Source organism: Silene latifolia, chromosome 10 (assembly GCF_048544455.1).
Source record: "Silene latifolia isolate original U9 population chromosome 10, ASM4854445v1, whole genome shotgun sequence".
Classification (NCBI taxonomy): Eukaryota; Viridiplantae; Streptophyta; class Magnoliopsida; order Caryophyllales; family Caryophyllaceae; genus Silene; species Silene latifolia.
Window position 1 is genome coordinate 136198956 of NC_133535.1, and position 7088 is coordinate 136206043.

A 7088-nucleotide genomic window follows, 5' to 3' on the forward strand; every position below is an offset into this window, starting at 1 on the left:
GGTCTAAGGGGCAATGAATATCTCCTTCCGGTCTCAATTCGCCCTAAAATACTATTAGCTTAGCTTTCGCCCTCACTAAAGCATTCTATTGTTCACTGCGGGTCTCACCCCTTCCAACCTTCCGGTCTAGGTCAAGGTTTACCAAAATTAAAAGGCTAATTGCATCGATTCAATCAGTAAGATACAATTATAAGCAATGATTAACAATATAGACATAACAACAACGACAATCTATAAACTAATTAGCAATTAACATTCATTCATCGAATCCCCTAATCCTAGCAGAGAAAAATTAGCTAGACATAATAAAGAAAAGAACGGAAATAAAGAGAGAAATAAACATAAACATAAATAAAGGAGAAAAGGGAAAGAGAGAAAGAGAGAAAGTTACAGTGTAAAATCCGGAAAAATGAGAAGAACAAAGTAGCAGCAGTAACAGGGAAAAAGTATTGTAAAAGTAGTGTATGAGATAGGGAAGAGAGTTACAAATGACGTCCCTCTTTCTATTTATAAGAAAATAGAACTTTTATTTAACCTAATGACAGATTAAAGCTAAAAAGGCCCGAGCCCAATAGAAACCACTCGACCGAGCCCTTTTAAACTACTCGATCGAGTAAAATAAAGCTCAAACCACTCGATCGAATAGAAAATCTACTCGATCGAGTAAACCTTAAAATGCAACTACTCGATCGACTATAAAAAGGACTCGATCGAACATAATTGTACTCGATCGAGTACTTTCCAGCGCACAATTCCTGCTTCGCGCACTGAACTTCAAACGACTGCCATTTTTTCGTTACTTTGGCAAACAGGACGATTCCGGTGGCGTTGGAAAGCTAAGAGGACAAAATTTCATTTTCAATTGAAATCACATTAAAATCCATTGTAGAACTCGAGATATGGCTCTTCAATGTAGGCATTAGCAATTCGAAGTTCTTCCTTTGCTCGCCTAGCTATCTTTCTTCTTTGCGCATCTCGAAATAGCTACATTCCCGCTCCAAATTCACTCTTCCTCCAAATGCATGCTAAACGGACGGTAAAAGGCTCGATTTCACTATTTTATGGTTCATTCCTGCAAATAAGACAAAACAAACCAAAGTAGCATATTCGGGGCATTTCGTAGCATAAAACTACGATAATAGCATAGAAATACGTGCATAAAAAGGCCTAAAAGGACTATATAAAATGCACGTATCACGTAGCATGTAAAACTTGAAATGAACCTTTAAGCTCTTGCATGATCTTTCGACTTATGGACTCTCACGGTGCACTCAAACTCTTTTATATGTGAAAGGACAATTTTGTGAATAAACACGCAAATATCCTCGACTTATAACAATGTGCCCGCAATCTAATATGGTAATCAATCAAAACTAGTAAGCCAAGACAATCAATGCAAGCATGATAAAGAAGCCAAATGGGTAGGAAGAAAGCAATATGTAATGGGTAAGAAAAGGAACAAATAAATTATGGATTGTGGAGCTAATGTTAAGCTAGCAACAATCAAAATGTAAGGATGCTCAATCCAAATTCTAACCCAATTTGCAATCATAAGAAAACTCTCCAAAATATATGAATAATGTATGAGAGTTCCTCACAACAACTTCTTCTTCTCTTTTTCTTTTCAATTCATACTTTTTTTTTTTTCATTTCACTTTCATGCTTTTTTTATTCCTTTTTTTTCCTTTTTTTTTCTCAACTTTTCATAATTTTTTTCATCATCTTTCTCTTTCATTTTTCTTTCTTTCTTGAGCATTAAGACCAAGCTCACATGATATTCAAACTTTGAAACAAATCCCAATTGAGCACCCCAAACAAGACCAAACAAAGCTACTAGCTCAACAAGATATGCAAATTATAGTGTAGCTAGGGAAAATGTTTGTGAAGGGGTCAAGAAGGCAATTATTATCATGTGAATGGCTTCAAAATGCTATAACAAATGAATGCATTCTTATAAAGAGATGACATGAGAACCATAATTGTGCGTTTTGATGAAACACACATCATAAGGAGGCACCTACACTCACCTAAGAGAGACCGGATATGGATGCATCGGTCCAAAGAGGTTCTACCTTACCAATTTTGTAGCTTGCCAATAATCAAGATCAAGCCTATTCGGTTCATTTTACATCTCCCACCTACTATGTCAAGACATCCCCATGTAGCTATTATCCCATCATATAAGAACAAATCATTAGCCAAAATCTATCATTAGGATAAGCAAGAGGGAAAGTAGGCTACAAGCAAGCAAAAAGTACAAATTTCTCTCAAAAATTTTCAAATTTTCTATACTACATGCAAATTACACTATATGCGAATGCAATCTCCCCCCTAAGCTAAACACAACATTGTCCTCAATGTGCCAACAATTAAATTACCCAACTAAACCATAGAAATGGCTCAAAGCACAAAACAAGAAGGACTAGAGGTCATGTTTAATGGGTTGCGAGAAGTTAAACTAAAATGCAAAACAAATAAAACTTACTAGACTTGCTAGCCTCCCCCCAAGCTAGCATGTATTCGGGGGACTTCTTCATCATCCATCTAATAAAATGGCCAAAAGTTGAACCTCTTCCTCCCTTTCTTCTTCTTACCACTTCCACTTGCTTCACCTTGTTGACCACTTCTACTAGAAGTATCCTCTTGAAGAGGAGTGACATACTCACCAATGTTTTGGCCACTACCAAGACCATCACCATAGCTACTATAACCACCAAACCTTCCATAGCCACCATACCCTCCATATCCTCCATGTAATGCCTCAACTCCATAATCCGAACCACAAAAATCTGGACCGGGAGCATATGTAGTAAAAGTACCTGCATCATTGTTAGAAGGGGGAGGAGGAGGAGGAAATCCACCCGAGGGATAAGTATAAAATAAAGGGCGTGGCCCCTCGGGTTGGATTACTTTTTGTCTAGCAAAATGATCATAAATTGGATGCAATGCAAGTCTTTGGTCATCACGAATTGTATTAACACTTAAGGTTAAGTCACGCATCATATCCATCATTTCTATACTAGAGGGTGAATGAATACTAGAGGTGGAATGACGTGCTTGAGAGGGTTGACCTCCCTCACGCCGCTCAATGGTGGTACGTGGCTCACCTCGTAGATCCAAGTGGTAAGTCGGTCTAGTAAAAGGGGCACTCCCATGATAGGGTTTAGTGTGAACTAAAGCCTTAATTTCTTTCTTCTCTTCGGGTAGACGAATGGAGTCTTGCCTACCTATCTTCCAAACCATGTTAGGGTGAGCATCCCTAAATCAATTACAAGAAAGAAAATATTCATAATCTAGTCCAACCCCTTTTTCCCTAGACACAAGCAATGGTCTCAAGTTGATGTTTTCTTGGTTGAATCGACACAAGTGGTGAACAATCTTTGTAACCAAACCTCCTAAGACAATACAACTATTCTTGAGGTTACATTGTTTAGTCAAGTGGACCGTAAAGTTGTAGGGAATATTGATCCCCCAATTATCATCACCATTAACATTCAAGAAAGCACTCAAAATCTCCACCTCAACTTTCCTCACCGAGTGTCGGGATAGTGTATATATTGGTGAGGGCAATGGTCCCAATTTTGAAAAGGGAAATGAGAAATGGCATTCCATGTCAAAACCGGGTTATAAGACTCGGGTGATTCGGTAGGTAAGTCTCTATGAGGCAATTGGAAGATATTAGCGAAGTCCGCTAGGTCCATTCTATGGTCATCATTAGACAATCGGAAAGTCACAAAAAGCACAAAACCGGGTTTCTTAGACCTATGAAACTCAATAGAGCTTAAGAACTCAAGGGTGAGTTCGGGAAAGGTCTTATAATCCATTGTATAACAATGCTTCATACCAAGATTTTTAAACAATGCCTTAACATTCTTTTCAATTCCAATATTTTTTAAAGATGCTTGGTTAATAAACTTAGTCGGTTTCATACCTTTGCTCTTTAGGATGACTCAATTGTCATATTGCTTTTGACAATTAAAAATTACTCCGGGAAAATCCGGGTCTTGCCATTCCGGGACCTCTTCCATTTGCACATCCTCCGCGGCTCGGGAGGATTCCGCATCATTCCTTCTCCTCTTAGAAGCACCTTGGGTAGGAGGTCTTATTGGTACCATTTTTCTGAAATTTAAGACAAAAAATCATCTTAAGGCAAACCAAAATTTATCCAAATAGACATAATAGAACAAATTAGTTACCTAATTCATATTATAAACATGAATAGAGCATTCTACAATCAATTTCTAGTACAAATAAGCACAAAATCAAATTCCCTCAATTTGAGTTACGGTTTGCAAAACTTGATTAAAATGATTGAAATGGATGTAATTAAAGAGAAAAGGAAGAGAAACTTACTTGTTGATGCTAATGGTTGATTGAATCTTGCAAAATGATGAAGAAAGTGACGTTTCTTTGTGATTTTGAGTGAAGAATAGTGAAGAAATGATAGAGTAGAGAGGAGAATGGTACCGTCGGGTATGCTAAAGAGTGATAGAAAGTTTTTTTTTTCTTACCCGTATAAACAAGCAGCCAGGTGAGTAAGAATCCACGTCCCCGATCGGGGCTGGCAACCCCGATCGGGGTTGACCGGTCAATAGCGCCTTTTGCTTTTGCATCCGTATTTCTTAATTTCTGTCTCGTTTTTTGAAAACTACGTCCTTGAACGGGGTTCTTGTATTTGGGAAGCGTGCTATTTTCTCCTCTAAATCTCTTTTCTTCGTTTTCACCTATAAATCACAAAAACAAATACCGTCAAGTCGAGTATTTTATTTTTAATCTACAAAAAACAGTAAATTACGAAAATTTAAAAACAAAAATAAATAAAAGCAAATAAAAAGCTTGGGTTGCACACAAAATGTTAGGCTATTCTACAAGCTTGGGTTGCCGGGGAGCACGATTTTATTGCGTTTTGAATTGTCGATTTTTATCTTGTTTTCTTTTGTCTTGAGGAACAGTTGTTCCTTGAGACCGTTACTTATCATTTTCTAGAAATTGTTGTCTTATGCCTAAGTACTCTCGTAGTGGAGAATTACTTTCACCGGATTCCGTTCCCGAGAAAACCTTTAGGAGAAGACGACGTTTTTGGAAAGAAGTGAAAGAAGCCGCTTCTCCCGAACAACTTGAAAGTGCTAGAAAGTCTTAATTAGATGATCTAAAAATATTTGAAGAAGAGAAGGTTTCAAGTTCATCACTTCCACCACCATCTCAAACTAAAAAGACGGTGAAACTTTCCGATCACTCAAAGCCCACCGCGGCCATGTTTCCGGCCGGTATCACAACTACTCAAATTGCCGCGCCAGACTTCAAGATCAAACCGGCTTTCATTAGCCTTGTGGAGAGGAAGCAATTTGGTGGAAGTCCTTTGGAGGATCCCAAGTTGCATGTGCAAAATTTCTCCGATTATTGCTCCATGATCCGTCAAACGGGCGCCAATCAAGCCCAAATAAGAGAAATACTTTTCCCTTTCTCGTTGAGGGACAAGGCCAAGCTTTGGATCAATAACCTTGACTGCACCGCTTTAGGAATCACAAATTGGGAGACATTGGCTCTTACTTTCTATCAAAAGTTTTTTCCACCGGAGAAAACTCAAACTTTGAGGAGCCAAATCACCGGATTCCGTAAACAAGCTCTTGAGAGCTTATATGAAGCTTGGGAGAGGTACAAATAGTTGAAAAGTCAATGCCCACATCATGGGTTGGATGATTGGTTTCTAGCTATAACATTCTACAATGGATGTTGTGTCGAGTCCCGAAGGATTCTTGATTCCGCCAACAATGGGCGGTTTAATCAAATTGACACCGATATTGCTCATGCCACGATCGAATCTATGGCGGTCTATGATGCACAATATGTCAATTCCCGAAGTGTGCCACTCAAAGGTAAAGAATAATCCTCCGACAATTCCGTCTTGTTAGCTCAAATTGCCTTACTCCAACAACAATTGGCGGAACGAGATGCTAGAGATTCCCTTCAACAACTCAATGCCGTGTCTTCCACAAGTCAAATAATTATTTATGACGGTTGCGGAGGTGCGGGTCATTACACCGGTCATTGTCAAGCTCCTATTGAAGTGGTAAATACTTTTTAAGCTCTAAGACAAACTTATTATCCCCCGGGTACATTTTCAAATACATATAACCCGAATTTAAGATTCCACCCGAATATGTCTTATAGAAGTAATAATGTGCTTAATCCTCAACCTCAACCCCCACCACAACAAAATGCCTATGTCCCTCAACAACAAAAGTATAATCCTCCACTGGGTTATCAAAACCAACAAAGGCCACCACAACAAAATTACCAACAAAATCAACTCCCACCACAAAATGGCCAACAAAACAACCAAGGAGGAGGTAAGCTTGAGGGCTTGATACTACAAATGCAAAAGGAATTGTTGGCTCAAATCCAAAAGAATGAGCAAGCTCAAAATGTCGCAATCAAAATGTTGGAGCAACAAATGGCTCAACTAGCCTCATCTAGCTCATCAAGGAAGACGGGTCAACTACCCCTTCAAGGTGAGTAACCACATGCTACCCTTAATGCTATCTCCTTAAGAAGTGGTACAAAATATGATGGGCCACCCATGCCCAAAGAAGATGAGGAGGTACTTGTTGAGTTGGAGATTTCTCCAAATGGTAAATAAAGTGAGGATGTTCCAAAGAAGGTGGACGATCCACTTGTGGTTGAGAAAATCAAAGATGTGAAAGATGCTCCTCCAAAGAAAGATGTTGAAACAAAGGTGCCAGAAAAAGTCAAAGTGCCATTTCCTCATACATTGGCAAAGCATCAAAAGAATTCTCAATTCGGTAAGTTCATGGAAGTTGTGAAGAATCTCCAGGTAACCATTCCTTTTACCAAATTAATCACTCAAATTCCATCTTATACTAAGTTCATGAAAGACATTTTAACTAAGAAGAGGACTTTTGACGAATTTGAAACGATAGCCCTCACCGCCGAGGTGAGTGCTCTTTTGCAAAACAAGTCCCCTCCTAAGTTAAAAGATCCCGGTAGCTTTTCTATTCCATGCACAATTGGCACCTATCAAATTGATAAAGCTTTATGTGATTTAGGTGCTAGTGTGAGTGTAATAC

At 38.7% G+C, this 7088-nt stretch overlaps 1 non-coding gene across 1 annotated transcript; it reads right to left on the bottom strand.

The window, feature by feature from the left end:
* Positions 1 to 5587: 5587 nt before the first annotated feature.
* LOC141610294 (small nucleolar RNA R71) lies at positions 5588 to 5694 on the bottom strand. Its single transcript, XR_012528196.1, has one exon. It is a non-coding gene; the product is annotated as a small nucleolar RNA R71 (small nucleolar RNA).
* Positions 5695 to 7088: the final 1394 nt, after the last annotated feature.